Source organism: Liolophura sinensis, chromosome 7 (assembly GCF_032854445.1).
Source record: "Liolophura sinensis isolate JHLJ2023 chromosome 7, CUHK_Ljap_v2, whole genome shotgun sequence".
In the NCBI taxonomy this organism is placed as follows: domain Eukaryota; kingdom Metazoa; phylum Mollusca; class Polyplacophora; order Chitonida; family Chitonidae; genus Liolophura; species Liolophura sinensis.
In genome coordinates, this window is record NC_088301.1 from 47,875,336 (window position 1) to 47,896,165 (window position 20,830).

The 20,830-nt window shown below is 36.5% G+C and overlaps 2 protein-coding genes across 3 annotated transcripts in view; both read left to right on the plus strand.

Moving 5' to 3' along the window:
* LOC135470161 (emerin homolog 1-like) overlaps positions 1–20,830 on the plus strand; it is a 238,355-nt gene that overhangs the window by 101,317 nt on the left and 116,208 nt on the right. The window lies entirely within an intron of this gene.
* The window catches only part of LOC135469712 (A disintegrin and metalloproteinase with thrombospondin motifs 20-like), a 36,994-nt gene continuing 34,650 nt past the window's right edge, over positions 18,487–20,830 (plus strand). The window contains exon 1 of the mRNA XM_064748275.1: positions 18,487–18,534. The gene's annotated coding sequence lies outside the window, so the exon portion shown is untranslated. The remainder of the gene's footprint in view (positions 18,535–20,830) is intronic.

Sequence of the window (20,830 nt, forward strand, 5' to 3'; positions counted from 1 at the left end):
GTTTCAGATTTCTTGTTGTAGAGGAAGACTATATAGTCGCCTAAGGATTCTGGGTCTGGCTTTTACATGTAATTATTCCCTGCTCTGGCACATGTAGTAGACTGCATGTAGGCATGTCTCAAGTTCCTGTGTTTGTACTGGTTCTGCCTGCTCTAATTAGACCTGTGTGTAACATCCCAAGGTTAAAGTTACACATGTACCAAAGACCTTGCCTAAGCTCTAAGCATCCCTAACTTGACTCAAGCTGTCTGGCTGCAGCATCAGCTATCCTAGTTGTTGAGAGGGGCAGGGACATACTGCATTTATATATGAACTTCTGTCCATTTTGTGTAAATTTCACGTTTCTCAAAACTTGCCATATTGTACTGAATTGACTTAAAAGTAGGAATTATCATATAAAGACCTATACCAGAGGGAGTGAAAACATTATGCATATGACATGTGTAACAAGATGAGGAATATATGATCTGCAAAAAATGTATTAATATATAACACTACATATGTAACAACTTGCAGGTCAAACTAGAACAGTGACTACAGTATGGTAGTTGGCAAATGGTCTCTCGCAGATTAACTCTGCTTTAGGGTTTTATTTTAACTGTTCATGTAAATGCTGAAACAGTAGCAAGTTACACGCCCTCTTGCATTATAAAGCTTAAGCAGAATTTCAGTGATGTTTATAAAAGCTGGCAGTTTTGTTACCTGTCAGTGGTTTAGAATATCTTACAATGGGGTGTTCTTGTCAACCACTCAACACTTGTCACTGCTAGGATTTGGAGATCTACCTGTCCTGTAGTTCATTGCACAATACAAACAAGAAGAGACAGCTCATCTTTGTGGTAGGGAGTCACAGCCCAGTGTGATTGGGTCAGATCCAGTGTTTAAAAGGTTTTGGTAAAGTGCTGACAGACAGAGTTGGGTTACTCCATGTGGAAGGGACACAGATGACTCATCTCAGCCTGTTATATCACAGGATATACTGCCAGATAGGTGTCTCTGTTTAGTTCAGAGAAGTCCCTTTATGTGAAAGACTGTACCAACAAGCTGTTAGATTAGAAATATTGAAGGGTGTTTAGCCGGGCCATGTAGATAAGATAGTAACATATTGGGTTGCCTTGGAAGAGCCTGTCTGGTTACTGATGCTGACTGGTTGATCCTGCCTCCAGGGCCTTATCCCCTTTGGGCGTGAGCCACTGGGTAACCCCTTGGCTGCTCTGATGGCCTTGGTTGTTAAAGCTTGTCTGCGGCTACATTTGATAGTTTGACAAGTCAGGGAACCATGGTTTGGGGATATAAAGTTGAGCCAAGTGTTTTAACTCCTTGCAGTCCTCTTCTAGCAGATGAAGGGAATGGTTGTCTGATGGTTGCATTTCATCCTCCCACTCTTAGCCTGCCATGCTCCTGTGTAATACAGAACAGATCAGTGGAGCAGTGGAGGGCTAGGGAGGAGGGGGAGGGGGGGGAGGGGGTAGGGGTCGATTTTCTGGAAGGCAGTGTATACTTCCAGATCTACACATACAGGATGCACATTTGAGCATAGCTGATGCAAGCCATGTTTATCACACCTGGTTGGTGATTTTTCAAACCTAATTTATTCACAATGGTTCAGTTTTAAGCTGTAACAAGTTTTTACTTGAAACGTAAAACATTCTAACAATAATTTCTTCTTTGGTGGCTGTGAACTAGCTCTCCTGATGAAATTGGAAGATTAGAAAATATGTTTTCATAGGCTGAATGTGAATTTTATCTCAGCTGGCAAAATTTCATATTTCAAGGCTTAACATATAATCCTATTGCAGGGAGTGTGATGCACTTTCTCCATGAGTAGGGCATTACACTACTGATCACAATGCTCCCTATGTCTCTTTTTTCACAGTAATTGGTATGTTCATCTAACATAGGAATTTTTCTTCTTCTGTCACATGTGAGAGGTGGGTGGTTTGTGCTGGGCACTCTAGTTTCCTCGCCAAATTGGAATAAAAAAAACTGCCTTGGTATGGCATTAACATCAAACATATCTAATCCATGAGAATTATGTTTAATTTGAAGCAGAATTTAATTTATGTTGGCCTATTGATATTTACCTGTAACCTTTGCACGAAGCTATTCACTGTAAGGTGAGATTTGTACTGTGCAAGCCTTATAAGTATTAAGGCCTGCTAAGAACAAGCTACCTCTACAGATGACATGCACAGTGCATATAACTTTTGCTAACAGATTGATAAGAGTAATTCATTGGTCAGTGGGTGGTATCTGCTGTTGTCCACCCATTGTACACCCAACTTTAAGTATGTATATGCATGTGATAACCATTGACATTTCACATCCATAACATGCGAACAAGCGGACTTGTCTATACACAAAGTATTCTTTTTGTTTGATGTCGTATGACCATCATGACGAGAATTATGATGGTGATGTGACATTTTGTACATTTACTGTCTATATTGATGGTGTTTGCATCTCTTTGACACCATGATATGACAGGTATACATGAAGAAGGAGCTGGTAAAGTGCTTATTGGAAGCGACTTGATCAAGTCTAGTTCAGGGTGGTATCTCTGAGTCATCAGCAGAACAAGCACATCAGGTATATACCAGTCTGTCCCGGGTGCAGCTCAACTCATGCAATGTACATGAGGGGCCAGGTGCTTGCAACCAGATTATGTTCATCAAACAGAACTAGCTGGAACCAATGTTTAGTGTTAAATGTACATAGGTCAGTGTTTTTGCACATATGCATCTCAAGTAGGGTGCTGTAAAGAAAGGCCATAGAAAGGCCATGCAATGTCCAGACTGTCATACCATAAAGCAAGTATCATCAAGGTCGAATTAAAAGCAGACTTAGCTAGGTTTCTAGAAGACCTTGGATTTATGTTGGCAGAGGTTCAAATAAGTGAAAATGATTGAATTACTGTAACCCAGGCTGATGGTGCTGACTAGAGAATTGCTTGCCTTTAACCACAACACAGCATGTTTGCAGACCTCTGACATGTGCTCCTGTCTCATATCCTATTACAGACTCTGCCATGCTTTCTGAAGTTAACCAGCTGATTGTTATTCTGTGGATTTTTTGTGTGTGATTGTGGTTACACAGAGAAGAGCCTGTGTTAGACATGTTAAAAAGGTGTACTTCTAATTGGTAAAATGGGAGATAGGTGGACTAATTTTTCCGAAGGGTTTATATACCAGATTGTATACCTAGGTACTCTTTGAACCTTAGCTATTGTGGAGCTGTCATTGATGTGAAAAGTAATGTTGAGGAGTGCTCAACAAGAACATGCTGCCATAACCCTATCAATGAAGGCCAGACTTGCCAGCCGCATGTGAATTGGACCTTCTCCAAGCACCATATAATGTGATAACCTGCAGTCTCACAGGCATCAAACTGTTTTCAGTTTGCTGCTAAGAAACAGATACCGTGACAAAAAGACATGCACGGGAAGTGTTGTCTTGAAGCTTTATGTCCACTGTGTATTGGGCAAACAGTATTCATGCCGAGAATTGAAAAATAACACAACATTTCTTGTTATCTTTACACAGGCTGGTCTTAACAATAGGTGTGCATTGCTCTGATGTTTTGTAAAGAAACACACATGTTGTATTCCAGAAGTATAGTTCATGTACTTTTATCTGACTTGTTCAGCTGAGGATCATGTCTTGACATAGGAATTTGCATGTCTTGACATAGGAATTTGCAACTGTCTTTATATATATATATATATATATATATATATATATATATATATACTTCTAAGGTAGAAGGTACATCTAATTGGTAAAATATGAGATTGGTGGACTAAATTTTCTGAAGGGTTTATACACCAGATTGTATACCTAGGTACTCCTTGAACCTAAGCTATTGTTGAACTGTCATTGATCAACCCAACCACTCACAGTGAGTGACTTATTAAATTAAAGTCTGCCGTGCTCTGCAGGGGATGTCCAGAGGGATTAATAGACATTGGGATAAGAAAAGCTTTATATCACCCCATAAGACAAATCTCTCCAAAAACTAATATTATATATAAATATTATTCCTTTTACATTTATTTACAGTCCCCACAATAATACATTCCACATAATACTGAATACGTTACCTAGATTGAACAGTAGTGCTAAAATGAAAGATATCAAATCTACACAACACACAACACATTGGTCAGATAACAAATTTAAGATCCTGGCTAACAGTACACAGACAACAGATTTCCAATGAAAATCATTGTTTTCAATCGTTTTCTTCCTGTCAGTACATACATTAGCAGTGTTCTCTCTCTTTAACACTGCCTTTCAAAGTTTTTCAGTTTTACAAAGTTCAGGACGGAAATCAGGCTTTGTTAGATGTTAAAACAACTTTGTTTATTAGTAAGTGTCAACTCGGTCTGAATGGAAGGCCACAGGTCTCAACCATTTGACCACACTAATGTATTAATTAACCATACATTGTTATAAATTATTGTAAGAATACTATGTTTAGTGTACATAACGAACTGTATTATACTGTTTGATTTTACACTAATTTATAAAGATTAGTATTATTATCATTTTTGATCTCTCATCTTTGTACAGCTTTTCACAATGATATGGCATGTCCATACTTGAAACTTTGTTGTCCCAGTGACCATTTACTCTGTGGAAACATGCCCATATATAAAGCCTGTTGAACTGTTCGACTGTTCCTTGATAAGAACAAGACTTTTGAGACTGCATACGGAATACAAAGATGTAGAAAGTTGAGAATTGTTTTTGTATTCTTTTATTTCTCCACATCAGAAAAATCTTACTTTTATACATACATATATACATATATATATTTAGCCAATAGCAAGAGTAGGAATATGGAATAGGTAAGAAGACAACCAAAGTTCATCTGTAGTGCAAAAAGCAAAATTTTATTTTCAGCTTAAGACCATATGTGTGAGCAGACATTTTGATTGTGTTTTGTCGTCTTTATATTTCTTTCATGCAAGAACACAGCCTATCATACATGGAAATAAGCATGTACATACACTATATAGCTTGAACAGTACATGTGCAGATCCTTCTGGGAAGCTTCCCTACAGTGTTTTGCCATGTTAATAAATCAAGTAGCCACCATAGGAAGCCAGATAATATTGCTGTTAGGTTTACACCGGAAGTTAGGATAACTCCTGGAACGTTCACCCCTGTAAATTACTGAACTGAGAAGGCTAACCAATCCAAACACCTCGGGAACTTCCACCACTTTTGATATTTTTCTGTATACAGATACTCTTCGTGTAAGATAAATATTAGTTTCTTATAAATTTAGCTCTGTGTGCCTAGATACATACAGAAATTGTTACGGTCGGCTTTCTGTGAATTGATAAACACATATCATTACTGCATGATGTCTACAATACGTCGCATCTCTAGTAAACAGACATCCCATTAATTATTGTTGTTAAACCATATGTACATGTATCTTGCGTGTGTCCTATGTATGTCCATATACCCAAGCCAGTATATATAAACTTTATTTTATGCATATGAGATCAAATGCTACATTTCTAGAAACATTTCTGAAAGGGGTGGTTTTTCTTTTATATTCACATATTCTAGTGAATCATTTGCTGAGAATAAATTCTTGTAACTTGTAGTGATTATGCCTGCTAGTTTGATAAAAAAATGTGATGTTATTACATCTGGGATGGATAACTGTTTTAAGGACTTGCACATTTATAACTGATTTAAAGAAATTATCTGAGAAATTAAACAAAAACCAGAATTTGATACTGAAACTTGCAATCAAAGGTGTTAGTTTGTTAATCTCACCTGAAATGTTTACAGGTCTAAACCCTAGGCAGATTCTGGTCATTAGGTAACTCTTTCACTTTAACCAAGGCTTCTAGATAAATGCGGGTTAAAACTCACAAACAGCAGAATAATGGTCATTTTATGATGTTTTTATTGATTTTCTCTCAGAATGTATTGCTAAGCGGTAACGGAGGTGAACTGTGACCAAAGACATTACCTCGATCGAAGCCTTTTATTCAGGTTACCAAAAGTGTGATTAAATACTACATGTACAATGTGTGGATTTTTTGAACAGCATCAATATATGTTTTCCAAGCAGATACAGGGTTAGAGAACATTTAGGTTCGTTACCTTGAAAAAAAAAAAAAAGTGCTTTGCTGGTAGATTATGAACAAGTGCAGTTTTGTTGCAAATAGTGAGTCCAAATAGGTCAAAAATACATTGTCACTGCAGACAATTTTGAGCAGCCCTCAAGTGCTATAAAACACTTGCAAAACATGCATGTTAATGTCATGATTTTGTCTGTGGTTCAATCTGAGGATAAAGCTCTAACCTTTGTTAAAAGTTCAATGCATTGTTATGATTAAAATGAAAGTTAATTTTCATGTCAAAATTTCCTTTAGATGTCTAATTAGGGATGGCAATCTTTAGCCCCTGAATGGGCAGGGTTGGTGGCCCCTTTGTAATGGGATGGTTTATTGTAAGGGTGGCATACTGGCAGCAGATGTACACCCTCAGTTCAGTCACGTTTCTTCAACTTACCAACTGGAGGTCAAAGCCCGCCTTACATGTGAGGACAAATTCAGAGCATTCTGTGGTTAGGGCTGATTCAACAAGTGGGCCAAGAGTTATTGAAAACACATGGATGGAATTTCACTACAGCCCTGTCTACATGTTCTTTAACAGGTTGTTTGTCAGACAACTTCCCACAACCCCCTCCCTCTTCTAACTTGCTGAGAAAACATGTATTGGAGCCCTGCTTGGACCATTGTGATAATTACCATACAACATAACTGTAATAAATACTGTGTTTTGACAGCATTTGTGCCTTCCAGACAGACAGCTAAATAAACATGTGGTGAACATGAATTCTACAACATTTCTCACAATATAAATCGAAATATTTTGCACCTAACTTTAGAACTTGAATTAATATGTGTATTTTTGGTGACAGGCATCAAGTACTGATTTTGAAAATGTTGTCGCTGCATACTTAAGTATGCACTGAAAACATATTGCGTCTTCAATGTATTTGTAACATGCATTTGGTTTTATTTTCTTATTTCTATTGGTGCAATAACCCATGTATACATATGTATTATTGCGCTGGGAACTTAGCTCATAGACCTGAAAAACATGATCTCATTCTGAAAATGTGGTTTCATTATATCACCATGTATGAGTAAAGAGTTTTCAAAGTACTATCTTTGTATAAATTTAAATGAATTCTAACAAGTGTCTTAATTCTGTCACATACACAATGCAGTTTGAGGTTGTACCTGTGCATTATTCCGATCAAGATGTATGCAACAAGAAACTAATCGTGTTTGTGTCTATTTAACTCTTTACAGCATTGTTAGGGTCAAGTACAATGAAGCGCTTACTATAGAGATTCATTGTCATGAGCATGGCACTTGTTTGTCTTTTGATGCAGTATGCAAAACAACTGAAAGGCCCTGCACACAGGGCTAGGTCGGCAATTTTATTGTACTGAAAGTATGCCAGGTCATAGTTCCTTTTGTGAAGATCTAAAGGGATCATGTTCTTTTCTTGTCTCTGTGGGTCCTATTTTAAAAAAATAAACTGTCTAATAAAATATATTATTTCACTTTCTGAGAATTTACTCTCTGTGTCTGTTAAGCTATATACAATGTAGCTCTCTATGCAGGAAAGTTTACATATGTATGTAAGTTTATTAAAATTGAAAGGATATTGAAAGGTGAAAGAATTCTTGGGTTTTCTGATATTTGGTATCTGTGTTACTTCCATTACATGTGGTTCTCATGTTGGCCACACAGACTTAATTTCATTATCCCACATTACTGTGGAGTTCGTGGAGGGATATAGTATAAATGAGGTCCAGTTAACTTTTATTTTTAATCACATCAACTGAACTTAATGAGTAATTAAAATAATGTTAAAGGTTAATTATATTATTTTAGTCCAATTTATATGGAAGGCTGTTCAAATCACCCAAGTTTTAGGAAGGAGTATACAGCAAATTCAGGGAATATAACATATATTAATTACAGTGATGAACTAATCTAGTCCAGCCAGGTTAAGGATCTACTCTGATCTACTTTACCAATTATTCTCAGAGTTGTTACAGAGTTCAACAAGCATGCAGAGATGGGGCTCTGATAAATTCAGCACATGATATGCATTTCAATTTTTACCTTTTACCTGTTAAAGTGAAGAACTGTAATGATTGTGTTTATATTTGAGAAAAATAGTGTCTTACTAATAATCCATATGTGGAAAAGATACAAAAGTGCATGATAATATGTGATGATACACAGCAGGAGTGGGTAATGTGTCGTCTTTGTGCATGCTTGCAATGTCTGGAAAATGATTCAGATTCAGTTCAGTGTCTTTGAGCTCAGTTCTTCGTGCTGTGGTTTGAAATTGCTTTCTGGTCAGAATGAGAATTGCTGAAATTGTAAACAGCTGATCCAGGTAAGTATTAGGCATTGGACACTTAAAATATAGTGCTTTTGTGCTAAAATGTCAAAAAGTGCTAAGTTTCCGTTGCTTTCTATTGAACCTTTTTAGGCTGGCAGTGCAAAGATGGTTGTCAGAAACTTGGCACTGCTACACTCAGAAATCTAGAACATGGGCAATTTGTTTTTCTCTGGATTTATTGCAGCCTAATCAGCTTTTCAGCCCTAAGGTTATTGTTGCTAGTTCAGTTTTCCTGGATCATCATAGCGATTTATTGTTTTCTCATCCATTTTGGTTGTAGAAGTGATGTCAGTTTGGCCTGGCAGTATTTGCACTCTGGTCTTAATGGTTTTAAGATGTAGCTCTGGTTACCCCATGGGTGATAGCCTAATGTTAAATGATTAATGATAAGGGCAGTCTTCATGGGATTCAGGGTGGTACAGGGCTGGCTATGATACCTCCAGATTTAGACACTGTGTTCCCCATAGAGGTTGAGAAATGTGTGTGATGAGACAACATGATTGGATTAAACTCTTCTCCCCCTGGAGGTCATGACCCCTCAGTCCATCTGTATTAGCCATCATGTCAGAGTAACTTGGAACTAATTAGATTTAAAGGCATACAGACACATCAATCTGAGGAAATGAATCTTGAATCCAACCCCTTGCTAATCTGGTGCAGGGATCCACATTATATCATGAGCACAAAATGGCATAATTAAACAGAAGGGCTGCTCAATATCTTTTTCATTAATGAGGTTATGGTTTCTTGTTTACACACATTGTACACAGTGTAATTCTGTCTGTGATCTAGTAATTTGCTCTGGACTAGTCAAAACTGATTTTTTATGGTTCATTGGTGACGTTGCACAGAAGCTCAATAAGGAAACCTGATCACAAACTTCCTTTATTTGTGGTGTCAAATTTAAACTGGTTGTTTCCTTGCATCTCAGTGAATACTGATAATAAAAACTAAGTGACTTTCAAGTTGGATTAAAATGTTCATAGTAGCATGAATTGTAGGCTTTGAGTATATTTTCATTTTAGTACATTCTGTCAAAGTTGTTTAACATCGTGGCTGGGTTAATTATTTACTGAAAGTTTACTGACTATAAAAGTTTGCCATTTAAAGAAACATATGTAGCCAACTTGTAGTATTTAATGGTAACCCAGCTGAACTGCAGTGTCACTAAGATAATATTTGGCGTTTAATCATTCATTATTAACTGGGGAGCTTATTTACTTAGATTTACTGAGATTGTTGACAAATCAATCCATCATTGCAAACCAGAGACCATATGGTTTTTAGAAAGACAGATTGTAGATGACTAACCTAATTAGAGATATTACATCTCTTACAAATACTTGCATATTTGATATTTATCATATTTACTTCTAATTATGGTTGGATAAATCTGTTTTGTCCACAAACATACTTAGAAAGTGAAATACTTTGTTGAGCTTGAGGTTTACTCTATGTGAAAGTCCTTTAAAAAAGAAACTATTTATATTTTATAAGAACATTGTCTTGGAAAGTATGTGTTAGTGGTGAAAAACTTACACTGATATGAAAGGCCTTGAATTTTATACACATATGCTGACCCACATACAGGCAGAAGGCAAGTATGCAAACACATACACTGAGATGTAAGGCAATGATTCTCAAACTGAAGACATTTCATTACTACACATGGTATGCTCTATCTTGGAAGGTTTTTTCAAGCATTTTCAAAACAGTCTGTTCCCTCTGTTTCTGGCCTATGTTTATTGTTTGCCTCTGCAACACTTTGTTCTCCATCAGCAAAGTAGCCATACATGTGTGAGCAGGGGCAGAAATGGTTGTAACTGCATGCACAAGAGATGGCTTAAGCCTTGCGGCTAGAAGGAACTGGATGTCAATTACTCCATTACGTTAGATCAGTAGTGGAAGCTTTCGTAAGCAGGGATTAGTGCATATTTAATGTTATGGTTAATTGACTTGTGAGTCATACTGAATGCGTAATCAACAGGACTCTAAAAAGGGGGAACATGTCAACATAATCCACCTGACAAAAAAAACATGACCAGTGTCTTGAGCAAAGCTTTTGTAAATCCCAACCTCATCTCCAAGCTGACTTGGATATCTGATGCACAGATCCCTTATACTGATGCTGGCATGTATATTTTAGTTTAAATTAGTTGATGAGGAGGGAAACATTTATTTAAATTTTATAAAAAAGAATATTTACAATCCCCAGCTTATAATGTGCAAATATGATTCTAAAGTAGATATATGAAATACAAATATATGATGAAAAGCACTAGTGCAGATTGATGTACTAAATTCACTTTGGACTGCCATTATTCAGGAATTGGGGCACTCTGCTTGCCAGTTCTGCTCTGTGTTTATGATGGCAACTATTATTGCAACTACGAGTGTGCATGCTATGGGTATACCATGAGTGGCTGTATATCCAGCCCTTTAACCTGTTAGGAGTGTGTAAAGTGTATGCATTTGTAGTCTGCTTGTCCAATCATCCACTGGTTGTACAAGAATCCAGGCAATGAGGTCTGAGGGGTCTGCATTGTGGTAGGGCTTTTCCCCTGGGTACCTCTATAGGATAGCCTGGCCCATCTTGGCTTGGCTGTGTGGTCCATTGAAGTATTGAAGTATCCAGAGCCATATGTGTGACTAACTAGAATTAGGGCTACCTCTGCCAGCCTGTACCATCAGGTTGCTGTGGATTCAGTGGGCTTTGAGAGTATGCATAGTCACTTTGCCTTTATGTAGTGGTTTATAGGGTGAGGTTCTGCATCTTGGAAGGAAATTTACATATATATTTAAATAAGTTTTCTCTGTGGTGCATGTACATCCAGACATTGAGACATATTAAAAGAAGCTCTACCACACGAAAAATAGAGTTTGATCGTTTCTTGCAGAACAGAATGGTATTCTCATCAGCATTTCAGGGCTGTTAATGCTAGATGTTTTTGTAACTTTTAAAGTATGGTATAGTACATTTATCATTTAATTATTGCAATAAAAATGTTCATTATTTAGTTGAAGTCTCAGGATTTCTGTCTCTGATAAAAGTGATATTTCACCTTTGTTATCACATTTTGATATTTCAAACACAGACGCTATAACTTCAAAGAAGAAACATTGTGTTTCCAGACATTTCAATCCAAGCTCAGCAGGGTGACATAAATGATAATATAAGAAGCCATAGTAAATTCTTAATAGAACATGCATGTCCATGTTATCAGTATGAGTGCAAATGTGTGGGGTATTCTTGTCAAAATATAAAGATAAATAAAATATTATATAATGAAGGTTGAATACGATAAATATTTTTCTGGTGAAGAGTGGAAATGTTAACCCACAGGATGCAAATCTTTTCCACAACTCTCCTCAAAAATATTTATGGTATTAAACCATCACTGTGCTATATGGTCAATTTACTTTCCAGACCTTGAGAAGCTTAATAGGCTGTTCATTGATCTTCCCAAAAGCCATATTCCTCAAACCAGTATTTTTACAGACTTCTGCAACCATGCACACTCACAGTCAGACAATCTGTTTGTATCTAGATATGGGAAATCCATGTACAATTTACAAGCCTTTTATCATCATGTAATACAGGAATCTTTGTGCTTATGCAGTGTAGATTTTCTGTATGCTGCAAAGAAGATCGTATGTGCATCCACATGGATTTGCAATGTATTGTACTGCCTGATTACTCATACTTAGTCCTGGATTGACTTTGTGAGAAGATATCCAGAAGGACTGAAATCTACCAGGATAGAGAAATAAACACAGTTCAGTCAATCTGGGTGTAATGTTACCAATGACTTTCTCACTGCCTTGTTTTTGAAGGGTGCCAAGCCTCCCATGGAATGATGCTAAGGTATCTTTGACTGAAGATAAATATGATTACATGAACAACATCTCAGTAACTGCTATTTCAGGATCGGTTTAGAGCCTTTATAGTCAGATGTATGCCCATGTGGTTGCGTATAGCCATCAACGTTGTAGACTGTGGGCTGGTTTATTCAGGTGTTCTTGAAGTTGTAAGTCTGAGGACATCTTGAAAGACTTGAGATGGGAAGCGCAAGAGAACATAAGCTCATAAGCAATCACTTGACATGCTGGTTCCTAGGGGTATGCGAATGTGTAACTCGATGGTTATAATCCCTGGGCACCCAGAAGAGAACTCTTTAAACTGTGCTCACAGGGAGAAAGTCAAGCTCTGGGTTTTGTCACAAAGCTAAGAGGTCCATATCAACAAGGTATTGAGTTGTGTAGGGGTCACACCTTTAGATTAAAGAGGGCAGATGCAGGGCTATAGGCTCTCTGAGAACAGACGAGGCTCTGTGAACTCAGGGGTTGCTATCTGATGTTTACTACCCCCAACTTTCCACACCCTGATATTAACTTAACCAACTTAAGTGGTTGTCTTGCCTTTCTGCCCAAATCGCCATGATTTCACAGCAAGGCAGTTTATTGTTTTAACATGCCATTAACATGTCTTATATGATATTTAAGAGGGGTGTTATCATACACTGCTATATTTTGAAAATGTAGAAATTTTGCCTGAACTTTACATGACCATCATTATAATCACAAATCTTAATATGAGACTTTTCAATATTTTGTTACCTATTAGTATGCTTGACTGGCTAAAAAAAAAATAATGTCCATAGTATCATTCAGAATTCTAATGTATGTGCAGAGTTCTTGTATATTACGTAAATCAGGAATTTATTTAACACTTTCAATTCATTTCTGTATTACAGGGGAGGGCTTACAAAAATATGGATAATTATTATTATACACACATTCATTGTATCTTTACATTCTTAATATTATATATGAAAGCAGCATTACTACACACTGAAGTGACTGGAGCCGTTTTGGTTATAGTACATCTATACATCCCAGCATTAAGTCCACAAACTGCATGCAGCCTGAGGGCCATGTCTAGCTTTTCCTAGGTAAGAGTACCTCTTATCTCACCATCTACAGACAAATCTGCTCTCATCACCTGAAAGGAGTTTGTCATGGTGGTTTTAATATTTATGCTAATTTGCAGTAATTTAGAGAAACTAGGCAATGCCTGTGAACAGATTAATTGTTACACCTATATGTAGGTATTTATGAGCGAAACATCTACACTTGCAGCAGTCTGTAAGATAGAGACACATCACAAGCATATTAAATGTTAAGTTCACTTTTGCATTAAACATTATATTAACTTGACTGAAGAGTGGTGGTGCGTACATCTACTGTGCTATGTATTACCTGTACATGATGATGTGAAGAAAAAAGGACAGGTTAACAAGTGCCTCATACCTGTTAGACAGGCTTCACAATCCTCTACAAGAGAGGGTGGTAAGGTATAAGTCAACCTTATGTGGGCAGATACATGAGTACATCATCACACATTTTAAGTCTTCTTCTTTGTTTAGGCACCATTACTTAACTTTGTAACTACGCAGGATGGGCCAAAAACACCAGCTTGAACCCCGCCATTGCAGCTTTGGCAGTTATATTTTACATTTATTTTGTCATTGTCATGTAACTGAAAAATTATTAAGTATGATGTAAAACCTAAAGCATACATACATACATTTAGTGTATGATTTTTCTCCATATATACTTGAAAATATACTTGATTTTTCTTCTGATAGTTATTTATCTACTTCAAATTTGTGTTTTCGGTAATTTGAATAAGGATTTAAATCATTTAACGAATACTGGTAAGTAAAATTTGAAGACCAACCCTTTATTGAAATGCTAATCTAAACTTCTGAAAAAAAAATCCAGCGTTTTACTGGCGATTCACAAATTCTATGAGTTTTAGGAAGCTCTTACTTTCAACAAAACCAAATATAGTGTTTCACATATAAATCAAATTTGGATACAAGTTTGTTAAAAGTAGGCTGAAAGTGTAACTTAAAAAGCAATATGAGAAAAGTCTCTTGGCTAACAAATTAGGAAATAGGTGGCTGTACCCTCTGGCACTATTTAGTGTCTATTGCATTTAAAGGAATGAAAGGAACACTGATCTTGGAGGGCATGAACCTTATCAGCCCATCCATCCAAAAATAAGGTACTAGTAATCAAAGAAATAAAAACAGTATGTGTTAGTGTTGTATTTTTTTCACGAAGGGTAATGTTATATGATATTTTTTTGCATAAAAAAATGCACCTTTTGAGCAAATTTTTAGGTAAAATAATGTAATTTAGATATAACCTATTTTCTTGACCCTTTCTGACTTTGTCAATCTGTACATTTTTGATGTATTTTTAAGTACATATCTGTTCATTGCATGTATAAGTATCACTAGTATGACATGGAAGTTGAACTGTTCAGAAAATATTTTTTACATTAGGATTGGTTCATTGCTTTTATGTGAAAAGTTCCTAGAAAAAATAATGTGACAAAAAGTAACATTAACCCTAGTCGTAACAGCTCAGATTGAACGTATGCTTCAAGTCTTAAGTAGTCTTACGACAGGGAAAGGAGAAGATAAAACAGGCATGCTAATGTAAGATTACACAGTCTGCAGGACTTGCTCAGTATGCTGATGGAGTACTGAGTATCTTTTCATTTTTTTCTAAAGAATCAAATAGAGAAAACATTAGAACCAGTGAAAGAGGACAACATTTAATTTTACAGGTGACAGTACTTAATTTCAGAGCAAATTACATTCATGTATAAAACAGGTGAGGAACATCAGTTGTAAAGAGTAGGAATTTTCAGGAGAGAAATGATCAAAATGTTGAAATTGTTTGAATGTCTTATCCTGTGAAAATTAAGGTTTCATGTTTGACTTTTTCTTGAGTTTTATGTTGACATACCAGGTACCCATTCAGTTATGAAATTCTTGTTACTTACAGATACCCATGTACTGTAATTAACAATGTTTTTTTTTCTTTTTTCTGGCATTCTGATCTGTGAAGTATTGAAACAAAGAAAATTTTTTTCCATTCAAGTTTATAACAATTCATCATTTTCCAATTATCTACTGACTAAAAGGTAATAAACTTTGACAGTGAAGTGATTAATCGTCTGAACAGGGGGATGCAAGTCACAAGAATTCATTCTGCTTTTTATAATTGGCATAAACAGAGTTTTATTCATCTCTTCTGGTGTCAAAACAAAGTTACAAGGCAGACCAGACCACCCAGCTTAATGGTCACTGATGACTTTGAGCCAACACCTTACCTTTGTAGGACACTAGCATATCCCCAGTACAAAATGCATGCACATGATTACATTCTGTCAGTGGCATGTGATAAGGCCACTAGACATTCTTTGGTATTCCATGGTTAACATTAGGTGCTTAATACATTTAGACTCCCAATCTTAAGGACATGCTAGTGTGAACAAGCCCAGATACATGCAAGTACATGTAATTCAACAAATCATTAGGATTTTTGTATTCATTATATGAAAGAAAAAATAGTTGTAGGTGTACTAAATGTTCCCTTTTATGAAATCAACAAAAGTAATGTCACTCTTAATTAGGCATGTTTTTTATTGAAAACTTGATAATGGCTAAAAGTGGCTGTCTGCAGTCTGGTCTAGCCTTTTAATGGATAATGAGGAGCATGAACACTGATATTAAATCCAACTTTCAATACAAGTTGTGAAATATGTATATACAGGTATGTATATATGTCCAAATTAGGTCTGATCCTCTAACACAAATAATAACATGAATGATGGTCAAAAGAGTGCCAGAGAAGCTAATTTTGAAAGAGAAAAAAATCAGTTGATTGTTTTTTGGGGTTTTTTTTGAATAATAATCGAAGAATGTATCATACAGATTTGCTTGCTTTATTGAAAGGATATTTGTTAATTATGTGGTTGAAAACTTAATACTAAAGCAGACGGAAGTCAATACATGTTTTTTGACATGATCAATGTATTTGGCAAGTGGACTATATATGGACACGTACTGTAATGTTGACACTCACGTATGAATGTATGTGTCTAATATAAGCCATTTAATGTGCTTCAGACATGGGGTGACCTGTTGACACCATGTAAACGGTACTCTTCCGTAATATATCATGTGTGAAAGCTTCTTGACAGCAAAGATCTGATCCCAGTCACAGTGTAGTGAGATAACCTTCAGATTTGTGACACAGCTATTTTCTAACACGATTCTAGTTTTCTTGGGGAAAATAAGATAGAACACTTAAGAACATATGATGTGTTCATATTTGTCATGATGAATTAGTTTCAACACAGATGTCATGTGAATTGCCTGGTGTTGCCGGAGGTTTGTCATGATGAATGAGTTTCAACACAGATGTCATGTGAATTGCCTGGTGTTGCCGGAGGTTTGTCATGATGAATTAGTTTCAACACAGATGTCATGTGAATTGCCTGGTGTTGCCGGAGGTTTGTCATGATGAATTAGTTTCAACACAGATGTCATGTGAATTGCCTGGTGTTGCCGGAGGTTTGTCATGATGAATTAGTTTCAACACAGATGTCATGTGAATTGCCTGGTGTTGCCGGAGGTTTGTCATGATGAATTAGTTTCAACACAGATGTCATGTGAATTGCCTGGTGTTGCCGGAGGTTTGTCATGATGAATTAGTTTCAACACAGATGTCATGTGAATTGCCTGGTGTTGCCGGAGGTTTGTCATGATGAATTAGTTTCAACACAGATGTCATGTGAATTGCCTGGTGTTGCCGGAGGTTTGTCATGATGAATTAGTTTCAACACAGATGTCATGTGAATTGCCTGGTGTTGCCGGAGGTTTGTCATGATGAATTAGTTTCAACACAGATGTCATGTGAATTGCCTGGTGTTGCCGGAGGTTTGTCATGATGAATTAGTTTCAACACAGATGTCATGTGAATTGCCTGGTGTTGCCGGAGGTTTGTCATGATGAATTAGTTTCAACACAGATGTCATGTGAATTGCCTGGTGTTGCCGGAGGTTTGTCATGATGAATTAGTTTCAACACAGATGTCATGTGAATTGCCTGGTGTTGCCGGAGGTTTGTCATGATGAATTAGTTTCAACACAGATGTCATGTGAATTGCCTGGTGTTGCCGGAGAATTGCCTGGTGTTGCCGGAGAATTGCCTGGTGTTGCCGGAGGTTTTGTGATTCTTTTGTTTGAAAATAATACAATATGGGATCAGAATAAAAAGTGGTGTTGCAACTTTTAAGAAGTTATTTTGTTTAAAACTCATTGAAGTATGCTAAGTGTTGTTGTCACCCTGTGCATATACATGTATTCATATATGAATTGTTAGTGTATGCATAGGAATTGTAGTTTGGAAGATGTTTACTGCAATTTATATGAAGGTCTTTTCCAGTGATGTTGTAAACACTTATTCCTGAAGTTTCTTATCTAATAAAGTCTCATGTTCCAATGATAATGGGTTCCAATCGGTTCATCTTGGATTCCTGCAGCACTTATAAGCTTGGTATAATTGACCGTCGAATTAATTCAATAAATATAAATGTTAAAAGATTTGCTTTGCATTTTTTTTAGGTCACAATCATTCAAAACCTGTGGGTGCCCCTGGGCCTCCTCATAATGGGCAGCTATCTTCACCCAGCCTTGACACCACTCCCCACCCCTCCCGGCAACGCCGCTCTATATCTCGGGACAGGTATGTCGAGGTGCTTGTGGTTGCTGACAAAAAGATGGCGGAGTACCATGGCAACAACCTGGAACATTATCTGTTGACATTAATGGCTGTGGTAAGTTGAATGCTGAGATAAGTATGTAAAAAATATAGTGTTTAGAGATAAGCAGTTCAGGGAAAATATATAAAGATTAGAGAAATGTGAACTGTTAGAGAAAGAGGTCTTTAGAACATATGTTAAAATATTGTCACCTAGTAACAGTCATAAACTTTAATGCATGCATACAAGTGAATTATGCTTGATAATGGTATAAAACACTAATTATTCAGCAAATTCATATGCTTTATTGTTTGTGGGACTGACTTGTGTTGACAGTCATCTTGGGGCCACCCACCCAGCCTTGTTTTAGTAAAGGCTGCTTGTCTTCCACAAATACGGTTTACAAGATTGTACTTCAAATGTGAGAGAGTTCATCAGTAACTTGTCATAGGTCAGTGGTTTACTGCAAGCATGCGTTCTTCGTTCACCCATAAAAATGACTGCATGCAGCCATGATATAAATATAAAGTTCACGAGTTTGGTTTAAATGACAGTCTTGAGAAATTCATATAGATATAAGTTTTAAACCTGAATCTGGATAATCACTATAAGCACACACTGATCAGTTGGAATCCAAGGATAACATGAGCAAATCACTAATAATCTGTTGGAATCCAGAGCTAAGCAAATCACACACAGATGTGTTGGAATCCAGGGATAACATAAAGTGAACATGAAGTCAGCTGCTAAATCTGAATGAATTAATACATTAGTATTTCAGAAATGTTCTAAAAATATTTAAAAAATTTACCACTTATCAACAAAATGAATAGCAAACAGTCAGCACCTAGCAACTCATTTGGTGATGCCATTTTGCCATGTTATAGCTATCTAGAGAGCTCTCTCGTACCATCAGTATTAAACAATGTGACAATGAGAAAATATAAACAGAAATGCCAGGTACCCAAGCAAGAGTATCAGCTCTGTTCTGTGTTTCAGCTCTGGCTGATATTTCTTTTAGTTTGGTGCTTGGTCAGGGCAATGCTCATGGACACAAGGATCGTGTTTTAGCGGCCCTGCTTGTCCTTGTCCTGCATGGGTGTAAACATTAGGCCTAGCTGGTTGTACCAACATCAGGACATTTACCGAACATAGCATTACCTTCTGATTTATAACAGACCCTTTCATTCAGATTTTGGGAAGATATTTTCGTGATAAGTCTGACTTTGCTAATGAAAAATAATGCAAAGTCACAATATTTTTCTTCAAGCAATGGCTCCCCTGAGGCAGTTTTCTTGCTAGCTTACCCTGACAAATTACTGCAGTCTTCTGCCCTACATGTACTCATTGTGACACAAGCAGCCATTCTCGGTTCCCTGCTCATAAATGTGTGGTTCAAAATGCACCCGTTTAACACTTCCAGTTTACGGCATCGATATCTGTTTATCCACTATAAGAAACCACACTGACAATGGAGAGATAATATGTTTTTTGACGTGACAGGCAATTATCACTTGAAAATTCCAGCACTAGTGATTGGCCAAGCTCTGAAAGGCTTCTACAACATGGTTACTCAGATTGATTAGTCAGTGCCATATCCCCAGTACTGAACTTCATCTTCTCAGCTTTCAAAACTTTATAGAATTTTTGACATATTTGTCTGTGGTAACTATGTCCAGTATGCACCTTTCTATGTTTATACTGTGACAGACTCAATGTGCCACTCTGTCACAAATGAAAAAGCAATTAATTCCAATTTCTTACCAGCGGGCTATTTAAATAATAGAATTATCTACAAAAATATTTAAAAATCACATTAAAATATCACCAATAATTACGTATTTAGAATTCGGTAGCGTTGAAAGCCACACAATATACTGTACATAATCTGGTTATCGTATATTTTCAATGTAAAGATCTTTTAGAGTTGAATTGGGACGTTTATGTTCTTTGGCATTTTCTCAAGTACCTCTTGAAGCTGTCATTCAATTTTTTGGTGTAAGAAAATGCCTTGTGCATTTAACTGACTTTAGATATCTAAAGTCAGCATTGGCATCACAATTGAAAGTGGACTGATGATTGTATAGAGATCCAGTATATGTCAACATTGGTGCCGCCTGTACTGTAGAGCTTAAGGCCTTGTTTCATTTATCATCACAGTCAGGTGTGAGTTGATACACCTGTAAACAAACAGATATTATAGCGAGCAGTCAGTCAGCTTAGCCTCATATCTAATAAAATGAGAGCCAGCATCCTCAACTAATCCCTGTGTAATGTAAACATCCTAAAAACTTGTGCTCAATCTCGACACACATATCCTACAGTAAGGATGTATGAATATCATGATCTACATGCATAAGCCTACATACATTTGCCAGGGAAAAAATGGTGCTCATATTACATGCCGTATAAAGTGAGCAGGATTTAGACTGTAGAGTATGTTCCTTGTGTGTTCTCATAATACCTATATATATATGCCTTAGGTACATATATCAGTGTTTGTAAAAGATGAATTAATTTACATCTTATTAATTAAAGTTAATGTAAGGATAACACTTCCTTATTAACATTATTTAGGATGTGTAAGACAGGAGGTACAAATCATGGGCAAGTTAATGTAATAGACCATCTAATGTGGTAAAAAAAGATGGTGATATTCTCATACATGCACTTGTGGTAAAGAAAATAGTTAAAGTGTTCGAATTTTTAGAAATAGGAATTAAATGATTTGATTCAATGATATATTA